The sequence below is a fragment of the Chionomys nivalis genome, chromosome 1 (assembly GCF_950005125.1).
Source record: "Chionomys nivalis chromosome 1, mChiNiv1.1, whole genome shotgun sequence".
NCBI lineage: Eukaryota > Metazoa > Chordata > Mammalia > Rodentia > Cricetidae > Chionomys > Chionomys nivalis.
Window position 1 is genome coordinate 20,206,537 of NC_080086.1, and position 14,738 is coordinate 20,221,274.

Below are 14,738 nucleotides of genomic sequence, written 5' to 3' on the forward strand. Positions count from 1 at the left end.
AACTTGAAGAAGGGAAACACACAAACTCTACTACCAAAGGAAAGAAAGAAAGAAAGGAAAAATGACCGGAGTTAACAACCACTGGTCATTAATATCACTTAATATCAATGGACTCAACTCACCTATAAAGAGGCACAGGCTAAGAGATTGGATATGAAAACAGGATCCAACATTCTGCTGCTTACAAGAAACACACCTCAACCACAAAGACAGACATCTACTCAGAGTAAAGGGCTGGGAAAAGGTTTATCAAGCAAACGGACCTAAGAAACAAGCAGGTGTGGCCATACTAATTTCTAAGAAAGTTGACTTCAAACTAAAATCAATCAAAAGAGATGGAGATGGACATTTTTTACTCATAACAGGAACAATTCACCAGGATGAAATCTCAATCCTGAATATATATGCCCCTAATATAAAAGCACCCACTTATGTAAAAGAAACGTTACTAAAACTCAAGGCAGTCATCAAACCACACACACTAATAGTAGGAGATTTCAACACTCCTCTCTCACCAATGGACAGGTCAATCAGACAGAAACCTAACAGAGAAATAAGAGGATTAAGGGAGGTAATGAATCAAATGGACTTAACAGACATCTATAGAACATTCCACCCAAATAGGAAAGAATATACCTTCTTCTCTGCAGCTCATGGAACCTTCTCGAAAATAGACCACATACTCGGTAACAAAGCAAACTTACACAGTTACAAAAAAATATCGGTAACCACCTGTGTCTTATCAGATCACCATGGATTAAAGTTAGAATTCAACAACAATGCTATCCCCAGAAAGCCTATGAACTCATGGAAACTGGACAGTCAACTACTGAACCACACCTGGATCAAAGAAAGAAATTAAAGTCTTTCTTGAATTCAATGAAAACGAAGACTCAACATACTCAAACCTATGGGACACTATGAAAGCAGTGCTAAGAGGAAAATTCATAGCATTAAGTGCCCACTTAAAGAAAACGGAGAAAGCACACATTGGAGACTTAATAGCCCACCTGAAAGCTTTAGAAAAAAAAGAAGCAGACTCACCTAGGAGAAGTAGAAGACTGGAAATAATCAAATTGAGGGCTGAAATCAACAAAATAGAAACACAGAAAACAATCCAAAGAATCAATGAAACAAAAAGCCGGTTCATGGAGAAAATCAATAAGATTGATAAACCCCTATCCAAACTAATCAAACGGTGGAGAGAGAATACGCAAATTAACAAAATCAGAAACGAAAAGGGAGACATAACCACAGACTCAGAGGAAATTCAGAGAATCATTAGATCTTACTACAAAAACGTGTATGCCACAAAATTGGAAAACGTTATAGAAATGGACACTTTTTTAGATAAGTACCATATACCAAAGTTAAACCAGGACCAGGTGAACAATCTAAATAGACCTGTTAGTCGCGAAGAATTAGAAGTTTTTATAAAAAACCTCCCCACCAAAAAAAGCCCAGGTCCAGACGGCTTCAATGCAGAATTCTACCAGAACTTCCAAGAAGACCTAATACCTATACTCCTTAATGTATTTCACAATATTGAAACAGAGAAGTCATTGCCAAATTCCTTTTATGAAGCTGAAGTTACTCTGATACCAAAAACACACAAAGACACAACCAAGAAAGAGAACTACAGGCCAATCTCACTCATGAACATCAACGCAAAAATACTCAATAAAATACTGGCAAACCGAATCCAAGAACACATTAGAAAAATTATCCATTATGATCAAGTAGGCTTCATCCCAGAGATGCAGGGCTGGTTCAACATACGAAAATCTATCAATGTAATCCATCATATAAATAAACTGAAAGTAAAAAACCATATGATCTTTTCATTAGATGCTGAAAAAGCATTTGACAAAATTCAACATCCCTTTATGATAAAGGTCTTAGAGAGATTAGGAATACAAGGGTCGTTCCTAACTATAATAAAAGCTATTTATAGCAAGCCGTCAGCTAACATCAAATTAAATGGAGAGAAACTCAAAGCTATTCCACTAAAATCAGGAACACGACAAGGTTGTCCACTCTCTCCATACCTCTTTAATATAGTGCTTGAAATTCTAGCAATAGCAATAAGACAACATAAGGGGATCAAAGGGATTCAAATCGGAAAGGAAGAAGTTAAACTTTCATTATTTGCAGACGATATGATAGTGTACATAAGCGACCCCAAAAACTCCAGCAAAGAACTCCTTCAGCTGATAAACACCTTTAGTAGCGTTGCAGGATACAAGATCAATTCCAAAAAATCAGTTGCCCTCCTATACACAAAGGATAAGGAAGCAGAGATGGAAATCAGAGAAGCAACACCATTCACGATAGCCACAAATAGCATAAAATATCTTGGGGTAACCCTAACCAAGGAAGTAAAGGATCTATTTGACAAGAACTTTAAGTCTTTGAAGAAAGAAATTGAGGAGGATACCAGAAAATGGAAGGATCTCCCTTGCTCTTGGATTGGGAGGATCAACATAGTAAAAATGGCAATTCTACCAAGGGCAATTTATAGATTCAATGCAATCCCCATTAAAATCCCATCAAAATTCTTCACAGATCTTGAGAGGACAATAATCAACTTTATATGGAGAAACAAAAAACCCAGGATAGCCAAAACAATCTTATATAATAAAGGATCGTCTAGAGGCATTACCATCCCTGACCTCAAACTCCATTACAGAGCCTCAGTATTGAAAACAGCTTGGTATTGGCATAAAAACAGAGAAGTCGATCAATGGAACCGAGTAGAAGACCCTGATTTTAACCCACAAACTTATGAACACCTAATTTTTGATAAAGGAGCTAAAAGTATTCAATGGAAAAAAGAGAGCATCTTCAACAAATGGTGCTGGCAGAACTGGTTGTCAACGTGTAGAAGAATGAAAATAGATCCATATCTATCACCATGCACAAAACTCAAGTCCAAATGGATTATAAAGATCTCAATATTAGTCTGAACACACTGAACCTGATAGAAGAAAAAGTTGGAAGTACTCTACAACATATGGGTACAGGAGATCACTTCCTACGTTTATCCCCAGCAGCACAGACATTAAGGACAACATTGAATAAATGGGACCTCCTGAAACTGAGTAGCTTCTGTAAAGCAAAGGACACTGTCACTAAGACAAAAAGGCAACCCACTGACTGGGAGAAGATCTTCACCAACCCTGCAACAGACAAAGGTCTGATCACCAAAATATATAAAGAACTCAAGAAACTAAACTTTAAAATGCTAATGAACCCAATAAAAAAATGGGGCACTGATCTGAACCGAGAATTCTCAACAGAAGAAATTCAAATGGCCAAAAGACACTTAAGGTCATGCTCAATCTCCTTAGCGATAAGGGAAATGCAAATTAAAACAACTTTGAGATACCATCTTACACCTGTCAGAATGGCTAAAATCAAAAACACCAATGATAGCCTTTGCTGGCGAGGTTGTGGAGAAAGAGGCACACTCATTCATTGCTGGTGGGAATGCAAACTTGTGCAACCACTTTGGAAATCAGTGTGGCGATTTCTCAGGAAATTTGGGATCAACCTACCCCAAGATCCAGTAATACCACTATTGGGAATATACCCAAGAGATGCCACATCAAATGACAAAATTATCTGTTCAACTATGTTCATAGCAGCATTGTTTGTAATAGCCAAAACCTGGAAACAACCTAGATGCCCTTCAATGGAGGAATGGATGAAGAAAGTGTGGAATATATACATATTAGAGTACTACTCAGCGGTAAAAAACAATGACTTCTCGAATTTTGCGTGCAAATGGATGGAAATAGAAAACACTATCCTGAGTGAGGTATCCCAGACCACAAAGAGGAACATGGGATGTACTCACTCATAATCGGTTTCTAGCCATAAATAAAAGACATTAAGCATATAATTTGTGATCCTATAGAAGTTAAATAAGAAAGTGAACCCAAAGAAAATCATATAGTCATCCGCATGGAGAGGGGGAAGTAGACAAGATTGCAGGGCAAAAACTGGGTGGCATGGGGCAAAGGGGAAATGGGATGAGAAACATGAGAAGGGGAGGATGGGAGGAGCTCGGGGGATTGGGATGGTTGGGATATAGGAAGGATTGATACGGGAGCAGCGAAGTATATACCCTATCTAAGGGAGCCATCTTAGGGTTGGCAAGAGACTTGACTCTTGAGGGGTTCGCAGGTGTCCAGGAATATGTCCCCAGCTGGTACCTTGGGCAACTAAGGAGAGGGAACCTGAAATGACCCTATCCTATACTGATGAATATCTTGCATATCACCTTAGAACCTTCATCTGGCGATGGATCGAGATAGAGACAGAGTCTCAATTTGGAGCAACGGTCTGAGCTCTTAAGGTCCAAATGAGGAGCAGAAGGAGGGAGAACATGAGCAAAAAATCAGGACCACGAGGGATGCACCCACCCACTGTGACAGTGGAACTGATTTATTGGGAGCCCACCAAGGCCAGCTGGTCTGGGACTGAATAAGCATGGGTTGATTCCGGACTCTCTGAGCATGGCGGAAAATGAAGGCAGATGAGAAGCCAAGGACAATGGCACTAGGTTTCGATCCTAATACATGAACCGGCTTTGTGGGAGCTTAGCCTGTTTAGACGCTCACCTTCCTGGAAGTAGATAGAAGACCTTCGTCTTCCCGCAGGGCAGAGAATTTGGACTGCTCTTCAGTATCGAGAGGGAGGGGGAATGGTGTGGGGGGAGGAGAAGAGGAGTGGGGATAGGGGGAGAGAAGTGGGGGGAGGGGGCAATATTTGGGAGGAGGGGAGGGAAATGGGAAACGGCGAGCAGGTGGAAATTTTAATTAAAAAAGAATAAAAAAAAAGAATCATGATCCAACAAAATGCTGTATATCAGAGACACATTTCTAGTAAAATGTATAATGGTTGGTATGAAGAAAAGTGATATTATCAAAATAATGAAAAGAATGGTGGGGTGATATGTTAACATCAGATGAACAGTCTTCAAAAAATGTATTGATAGGTTCAAAATGACACTTCAAATAATGACAAAATCAGTCTATCCAAAAAGCATAATAATTAAAACATAAGAACATATAAAATTTAGCCAAATTTTCTGAAGCAAAATCAGACGTAACTGAAGGAAGAGAACAGTTGAGCAAAGAAGGCTATATTGTTTCAGACCTCTTTCAGGAGTGGGCAGAGTGAGACAGAATGTTGTAGGGAGGCCGCTTGTTTGTCCCGGTCACACAGAACTAAAATAATCACACGGAAACTGTATTAATTAAAACACTGCTTGGCCCATTGGCTTTAACTCCTTATTAGATAACTCTTACATTTTAATTTAACCCATTTCTAGTAACCTGTGCACCACCTCAAGGTTGTGCCTAACAGCAAAGTTTCAGCATGTCTATCTCAGTGGCAACTTTGTAGCATTTCTAACTTTGCCCTTCTTTGTCCCAGCATTCAGCCTAGCTTTGCCTGCCTACCTAAGTTCTGCCTTGCTATAGGTCCAAAGCAATTTCTTTATTAAGGTAATCATAGCACACAGAGGGGACTCCCACATCAACAGAATATGAAAAAGAGGATGGACTACTCAAGGAGCATACAAACCAACTGGATCTAACAGACTTCTCCAGGAAATTTTACTTAATAAAAGAATCTAGACTCTTCCCAAGGTAATATGAAACATTTTCCAAACTGAGGATATATTATGTCAAAATAAGTTAAACCTTAATCAGTTTAAAATGACTAAGTGTGTTCTTTGCCTAAAATGAGTTAATATTTGAAGCCAATACTAGCATGGTATGTAAAAACATAAACATGAGGAAGTTAAATGATATAGTTATAAATAACCAATGAATCAGAGAAGAAATCATGAGATAAACTGTAAAATACTTTGAAATGTATTAAAATAAGTACACAACATACACAAATTTATGGACTATGGAGAAAATCTCATCAGTAATGAATTGTTTAAAATATATAGATATTTATGATCTAGACTTTTGAAAAGAAAATTAGAGTCAATAATTAACTTTTTATTTTGGAGAACTAGAAAAAGGGACAAAATAAACTCAAACCAGTGTAAAAGGAAGACAAACAATAGAGAAACTATTCTAAGAAAAACTTTGTTGTCTCAGAAATCAACAAGATTGATAAAGTTTTTTCTAGAGGGGCCATGAAGAAACGAGAGCATAGACTGAATTATTAACTGAATGATTTGTTAGTCTGCATACCCTGAACTTAGAAAATCATTGTTATTTTGTTTAGTGTAAACCTGAAGTGCCTATTTTCATGTTTGGCACAATGTAGGTGCTCATTAAGTTTGCGCTGTGTGAATGAAAAAATGCACTAGAGTGTGGTTCAGGGAAGCTCAGTGGGGCCAAAAAGATGGTTCAATGAGAGAAGGTGCTTGTCACACAATCTGGTGACCTGAGTGATCCCCAGACTTCTCATAAAGATGAAAGGAAAGAACCAAGTGGACGCAATTGCTCCCTGACTTGCATGACACACACACACACACACACACACACAAACACACTAACGCACACATGCATGTAAACGCACGCACAGAAACAGGCACATACATACAAACACACACTAATTAGAGTGACATCTCTAGACCCAAGCATTATCAACAGATGATTCAAATTGCATCCTTTTGTGCTTTCCTATCCAGAACTCTACCCCTGCATGCTGAGACACCCATTGAATCTTCGATTACAAGGTTTTAGCCCTGGTGTATATGATGTTCTTTTTTGTTTCCTCTTTATCTGATCCTGCTACTCCCCACCCATTTCTTTAAACTATATTCATAGGAGACATCTCTACAGGACTTGGACAGCAATTCAAGTTATCTGATGTGGTTTTAGAATTTCCTGTTAAGAGATTTAGACAAAAGTAAGTTAGGAACACTGAGTTCCTAGACTTGAGTATGAAGATCAGTAACAAATACATCTTTGGGGCAAACATTTCAATTATTTTGCAGGATTTTCTCCTACTCAGTAGGCAACTTCCTCCTTTATCTTCATCCCTTTCCATGGTCCCACCACGATTCAAAAATAGGATATTCCAATCTGAAACTCAGAAAATGGAGCCTAACTGGGTCAGAAGATCATGGTGGCATCAATTCTATGACACTAACTGAGTTATAATAGGCCACAGAATAGATAGTGTCTGTTAACAACAAATTTTCAGGGGTCTGGAGGTGACCCAATAAGTCAGATACTTGTTGTACAACATGGGCCTGAGTTATATCCTCAACACTACACAAAGTTGGGCATGGTGACATCTGTTATCTTGTAACCATACGTCTAAGGAAGCTGTAATTTCCATATCTACCAGGGACCAAGAAGCAGCTTCCTTGACCCCAGATGTCCACAGAGTCTGAGTGGGGAACCTGGCAAGAAAAAGGCAACAGTCACCTTTCTACCCATGAGAGGAGCCAAAGGAAATCATTCAGGACACAGTTTAAGGACTGTCTTAGGTTTTCTATTGTTGTGACACTATGACCTAAAAGCAAGTTGAAGAGAAGGGGTTTCAGCTTACACTTCAGCATTGCTATTCATCACTGAAGGAAGTCGGGACAGGAACTCAAACAGTGCAGGATCCTGGAGGCAGGAGCTGTTGCAGAGGCCATGGAAGGATGCTGCTTACTGGCTTGCTTTGCATTACATGTTCAGTCCACCTTCTTATAGAATCCAGAACCAGAAGCCCAGGGCTGCTACCACCTACCGTGGGCTGGGCCCTCCCCCATTGATCACTAAATAAGAAGATGCCTTACAACTGATCTCATGGAGTCATTTCCTCAACTGAGATTCCTTTCTCTGATGACTCCAGCTTGTATCAGTTTGACACACAAAACAGCCAGTACACGGACTATGGGAGGATACTGCAGCAGATGAGCAGGGGCATATTTCCAGCTGATCTCTCTCTCTCTCTCTCTCTCTCTCTCTCTCTCTCTCTCTCTCTCTCTCTCTCTCTCTCTCTCTTTCTCTGTATGTGTGTGTGTGTGTGTGTGTGTGTGTGTGTGTGTGTGTGTGTATATATATGTCCCAGTTGACAGAAGCATTAGAAAGAAGCATTAGAAAAAAGCATTAGAAAGCTATAGAACCTTTAGGAGATGGGGCAAACTAGAGGAATTGGTCATTTTAGGAAAGTCCTTAGAGGACCATTACCCTACTTTTTCCCTGCCATATTCTGTATCCTAATCATCAGTTATATGAGAAGTGGTCACTCTACAGACTGCTGTGGAAGACATAGTGCCTCCCCATGATACACAGCATCCTCTGATGTCATGAGCCACAGCAAACCTTTTCTTTCTTAAGCCATTTCTGTCAGGCATTTTGCCAAGAAAAGTAAGCAGGTATATTGGATTTCAGTGTTTATACACATATAAACACACACACACACACACACACACACACACACACACACACACACACATTTATTACTCAAGAACCAGAAAGTATCTCTACCTGAATGAGCAAAGACAGCTAGAAGACCACTACTGAGAATATAGTTGAAAGGATGAGTTCAGAGATGGAAGATGCTACAATAATTTAATTAAAATAAAACAACCATCATACAAACACTTTAATAAATAATTGTGGATACAGTCAAATAAAAAAAACAAAATACCCACAAAGAGGTTTAGGATCTAAAATAACAACAGAAAAATTGTTCTCTAGATAATTGCACCAATGCAATATTCTGATTACAGGGCCTGGAGATACCGCTCAGCATTTCAGAACTTGCACTGCTCTTATAGAGGACCTAGGTTCAGTTCCCAGGGACCATACGACAGATCAGAGTTAGCTTGTAACTCAAGTTCCAGGGGATCTGATACCCTTCTCTAGTCTCCATAGGCACTGTACACATGTGGTGCACTTTCATACATACAGGCAAATATTCAGATATATAAAATAAAAACTATAGACAAAAATTTAAAAATATATCTGTTATAAAAATGTACTATTATTTTATAAGATGTTGCAATAGGTAAACAAGGAGCCTTTAATTCATTTTTTGTCATTTCATAAACAAACATATGTGTTTTACTTTCCCACAGAAACCACAACACACACACACCATATTTTTTCTACTCAGAATCAATTTATATTTCACATGGAATAATTGAAGTCACTAAGCAATCTTGGGGCTAGGATAATAAGTCTACACTTGTAGGGGTAGCTCCAGCCAATCACCTTGCTTGTAGGGCGGGGTCGCCTGAGGATATTTTTTACTAATAAATATTGCTGGTGTGCTCTCCCCTGCCCCTTCTGTTTTCCTGTTCTCTGCTGGAACCTCAGGTTCTGTAAGTCTCTTTCCCAATTAAAGCTGAATATATTATTAAAATTTCTGTCTGCCTTCATTTACGCCGCTACATACACTGAGAAGAGAAAGCTATAGTTCCACTGAAGAAACACTCTAGTGTCTAATTATTCAACTGTCCATTGTGCAGTAGGTGGTTTCCTCTTCTCTGCTTTATGTAACTACTGAATATTATTCTGTTGATTCAGAATAATAACAGCCTGGTCTATAGAATGAGTTCTAGAACAGGCTCCACAGTTACAGAGAAACCCTGCCCCAAGAAATCAATATATATATATATGGATAGGGGAAAACTACCTAACATTATAAAAGCTATATATGACAAACCCACAGCCAACATAATTCCCAATGAAGAAAAATCTTGAAACATCACCACTAAAATCAAGAACAAATTTAAAATGTTCACTTTCTTCATTCCTACTCATTATAGTCGATAAAATCTTAGCTTGAGCATGAGATGAAAGAAGCAAATACAAGGGCTACAATTGAGAAAGAAGTGAGAGTATCTTGAGAGCAGATATGTGATTCTATGCTTAAGCAACCCTAAAGATACCACCAGAAAACTGATGAATGACTTCAATAGTATGGCAGAATACAGAAAATAACATACAAACATCAGTATCCTTCCTCTATACCAATGGCAACAATCTTTAAAAAAAGCAATTAGGGTACTATTCCAATTACATTATCTTCAAAAATATAAAATATTTTGAAATAATCCTAACCAAGAGTGAGAGGCCTTTACAATGAGACCTTTAAAGTACTGGATAAAAAAATTGAAGAATATACTAAAGATGGGAAGACCTCCTGTGCTCATGAATTGATGAATTAGAAAACCTGTCAAAAGCAATATATGGATTCAGTGCAATCTCAGTCAAACTTCTGTTGCCACTCACCACTTAAATAGCAAAATAAATAAATAAATAAATAAATAAATAAATAAATAAATAAATCTCAAAATTCAGAAGAAAACAAATCAGAGAGCCAAAACAATTCTGAGGAAAAACAACACTCTTAGAAGCACCATCATCCATGACTTTTTTGTTTTTTTTTATTTTATATGATTTCCAGTGTCAAGGCTACTGGCAGATAAGGGCATGGGGTTGGGAATAAATCGTTAATGGGCACAGTCAATCTCTTTTAAAAAAAATAAGGGAGATATGATATAGAGATGAGTATTTTGCATTGGTATGGATCTTGGTCTATTGATACATATTCAAGGTTGATTTTTATACTGTTTATATGTATTTCTACTCTTGTTTAAAGTATTGTATTTGTACAGCCCATTTAAAATGTAATGCCTAGTTAAGAAATACAGATTAATAGATAATCATCTATAATAGTCAAGCTGTAGAAATGTTGTTTTCTAGATATATAGAAATATATTTCATTATCTAATATAATATCTTCAACACTCCAAAGACTTACATAATATGGTATTTAAAATGTTTTAATAACTTAGATTCTTCTCGACAGTAAGACATGTCTGCTTCTGGCAGCACCAATTTCTTCAGAGAGGTTGATGGGCATTAAAAACTCACTATGGAATTTACCTTCAATGTGGCAAGGCTAGCCATTGGGCAAGAAATTGTTCTTGCTTGGAATTCTTGATGCTATGCTGTGTAGACTGCACATGCAGAACCCACAGAAATGTGATTGCTGAACTTGCCATAAGAAGGTGAGACAGCCTTTCAGGGCTCCCGTTTCATGAAAGAGTCTGCCAGACATTCTGCAGGATATAGAAGAAAGTGACTGACAAACTGCCAGTATAGGCAGAACAGACCTTCAAATTCCCTGTGTCATGGAAGTTTCTGCTGAATACTATGGACCTGTAGGCTGAAAATGGATGCTGCAATGTTACAGAAGAACTTTGGTTGACTGTTGAGGCAGCGAGATGTCTCTGTCAATTATAGAGTTTTGGAAGGTTTTTATGAATGCTTATAAACTTACTGTTTACTTAGGTAATATGTCCCTCTAGAGTCTTTAATAGAGTTGAAGACATATAGTTATAGTTTTCCTTAATTATGATGAAAGATAAAGTAGATACAAATATTGTAATTGTAATTCTTGCTTGATACCTGTTTGTTATGTGTAATTTTACTATGTTAAAGCTAAAACCTTCCTTTTTATTTAGAAAGAAAAGGGATGTGGGATTTCCCTCTGTATGCTATGGATATATTTTATTATCATTGGTTATTAAAGAAGCTGTTTCAGCCAATGGCTTAGTAGAGTAAAGTCACATGGGAAATCCAAACAGAGATATATAGAGAAAGTAGGTGGTGTCAAGGAGACACCATGTAACTGCCAAAAGAGAAAGATACCAGCTGCAAGCCAGAACTGTACCAGTAGGCCACAGTCTCGTGGTGATTCACAGATGAATAGAAATGGGTTAATTTAAGGGATACGAGTTAGCTCGAATACTGGCAAACCGAATCCAAGAACACATTAGAAAAATTATCCATTATGATCAAGTAGGCTTCATCCCAGGGATGCAGGGCTGGTTCAACATATGAAAATCTATCAATATAATCCATCATATAAATAAACTGAAAGAAAAAACATATTATCATTTCATTAGACGCTGAAAAAGCATTTGACAAAATTCAACATCCCTTTATGATAAAGGTCTTAGAGAGATTAGGGATACAATGGTCATACCTAACTATAATAAAAGCTATTTATAGCAAGCCGACAACTAACATCAAATTAAATGGAGAGAAAACTCAAAGCCATCCCACTAAAATCAGGAACACGACAAGGCTGTCCACTTTGTCCATACCTCTTCAATATAGTGCTTTAAGTTTTAGCAATAGCAATAACAACATAAGGGAATCAAAGGGATTCAAATTGGAAAGGAAGAAGTTAAACTTTCATTATTTGCAGATGATATGATAGTGTACATAAGCAACCCCAAAAACTCCACCAAAGAACTCCTACAGCTGATAAACACATTTAGTAGCATGGCAGGATACAAGATCAATTCCAAAACATCAGTTGCCCTCCTATACACAAAGGATAAGGAAGCAGAGAGGGAAATCAGAGAAGCATCAGCCTTCACGACAGCCACAAATAGCATAAAATATCTTGGGGTAACTCTAACCAAGGAAGTAAAGGATCTATTTGACAAGAACTTTAAGTCTTTGAAGAAAGAAATTGAGGAGGATACCAAAAAATGGAATGATCTCCCTTGCTCTTGGATTGGGAGGATCAACATAGTAAAAATGGCAATTCTACCAAGGGCAATTTATAGATTCAATGCAATCCCCATTAAAATCCCATCAAAATTCTTCACAGATCTGGAAAAGACAATAATCAACTTTATATGGAAAAACAAAAAACCCAGGATAGCCAAAACAATCTTATACAATAAAGGATTGTCTGGAGGCATTACCATCCCTGACTTCAAACTCTATTACAGAGCTACAGTATTGAAAACAGCTTGATATTGGCATAAAAACAGAGAAGTCGACCAATGGAATCGAATAGAAGACCCTGACTTTAACCCACTAACCTATGAACACCTGATTTTTGATAAAGGAGCTAGAAGTATTCAATGGAAGAAAGAAAGCATCTTCAACAAATGGTGCTGGCAGAACAGGTTGTCAACCTGTAGAAGAATGAAAATAGATCCATATCTATCGCCATGCACAAAACTCAAGTCCAAATGGATTAAAGACCTCAATATCAGTCTGAACACACTGAACCTGATAGAAGAGAAAGTGGGAAGTACTCTACAACATATGGGCACAGGAGGTCACTTCCTACGTATATCCCCAGCAGCACAGACATTAAGGACAACATTGAATAAATGGGACCTCCTGAAACTGAGAAGCTTCTGTAAAGCAAAGAACACTGTCACTAAGACAAAAAGGCAACCCACTGACTGGGAGAAGATCTTCACCAACCCTGCAACAGACAAAGGTCTGATTTCCAAAATATATAAAGAACTCAAGAAACTAGACTTTAAAATGCTAATTAACTCAATTAAAAAATGGGGCACTGAACTGAACAGAGAATTCTCAACAGAAGAAATTCAAATGGCCAAAAGACACTTAAGGTCATGCTCAACCTCCTTCGCGATCAGGGAAATGCAAATCAAAACAACTTTGAGATACCATCTTACACTGGTCAGAATGGCTAAAATCAAAAACACCAATAATAACCTTTGCTGGAGAGGTTGTGGAGTAAGAGGTACACTCATCCATTGCTGGTGGGAATGCAAACTTGTGCAACCACTTTGGAAAGCAGTGTGGCGATTTCTTAGGAAATTTGGGATCAACCTACCCCAAGATCCAGTAATACCACTTTTGGGAATATACCCAAGAGATGCCCTATCATATGACAAAAGCATTTGTTCAACTATGTTCATAGCAGCATTATTTGTAATAGCCATAACCTGGAAACAACTTAGATGCCCTTCAATGGAAGAATGGATGAAGAAAGTGTGGAAGATATACATATTAGAGTACTACTCAGTGGTAAAAAACAACGACATTGTGAATTTTGCATGCAAATGGATGGAAATAGAAAACACTATCCTGAGTGAGGTAAGCCAGACCCAAAAAATGAACATGGAATGTACTCACTCATAATCGGTTTCTAGCCATAAATAAAGGACATTGAGCATATAATTTGTGATCCTAGAGAAGCTAAATAAGAAGGTGAACCCAAAGAAAAACATCTAGTCATCCACCTGGATATGGGAAGTAGACAAGATTGCCGGGCAAAAACTGGGAACTTGGGGGAGAGGGGGCATGGGGCTAAGGGGAAGTGGGGTGAGAAACGTGAGAAGGGGAGGATAGGGGGAGCTTGGGGAATGGGATGGTTGGGATAAAGAAAGGGTGGATACCGGAACAGAGAAATATATATCCTAGTCAAGGGAGCCATCTTAGGTTTGGCAGAAGACTTGACTCTAGAGGGGCTCACAGGTGTCCAGGGAGATGTCCCTAGGTAGTACCTGGGGCAACTGAGGAGAGGGAACCTGAAATGACCCTATCCTATAGCCATACTGATGAATATATTGCATATCACCTTAGAACCTTCATCTGGCGATGGATCGAGATAGAGACAGAGAACCAAATTGGAGCACCGGACTGAGCTCTTAAGGTCCAAATGAGGAGCAGAAGGAGGGAGAACATGAGCAAGGAAGTCAGGACCACGAGGGGTGCACCCACCCACTGTGACAGTGGAACTGATCTATTGGGAGCTCACCAAGGCCAGCTGGACTGGGACTGAAAAAGCATGGGATGAAATCGGACTCTCTGAACATGGCGAACAATGAAGGCTGATGAGAAGCCAAGGACAATGGCACTAGGTTTCGATCCTCATACATGAACTGGCTTTGTGGGAGCCTAGCCTGTTTGGATGCTCTCCTTCCTGGACCTAGATAGAAGTGGGAGGACCTTGGACTTCCAGCAGGGCAA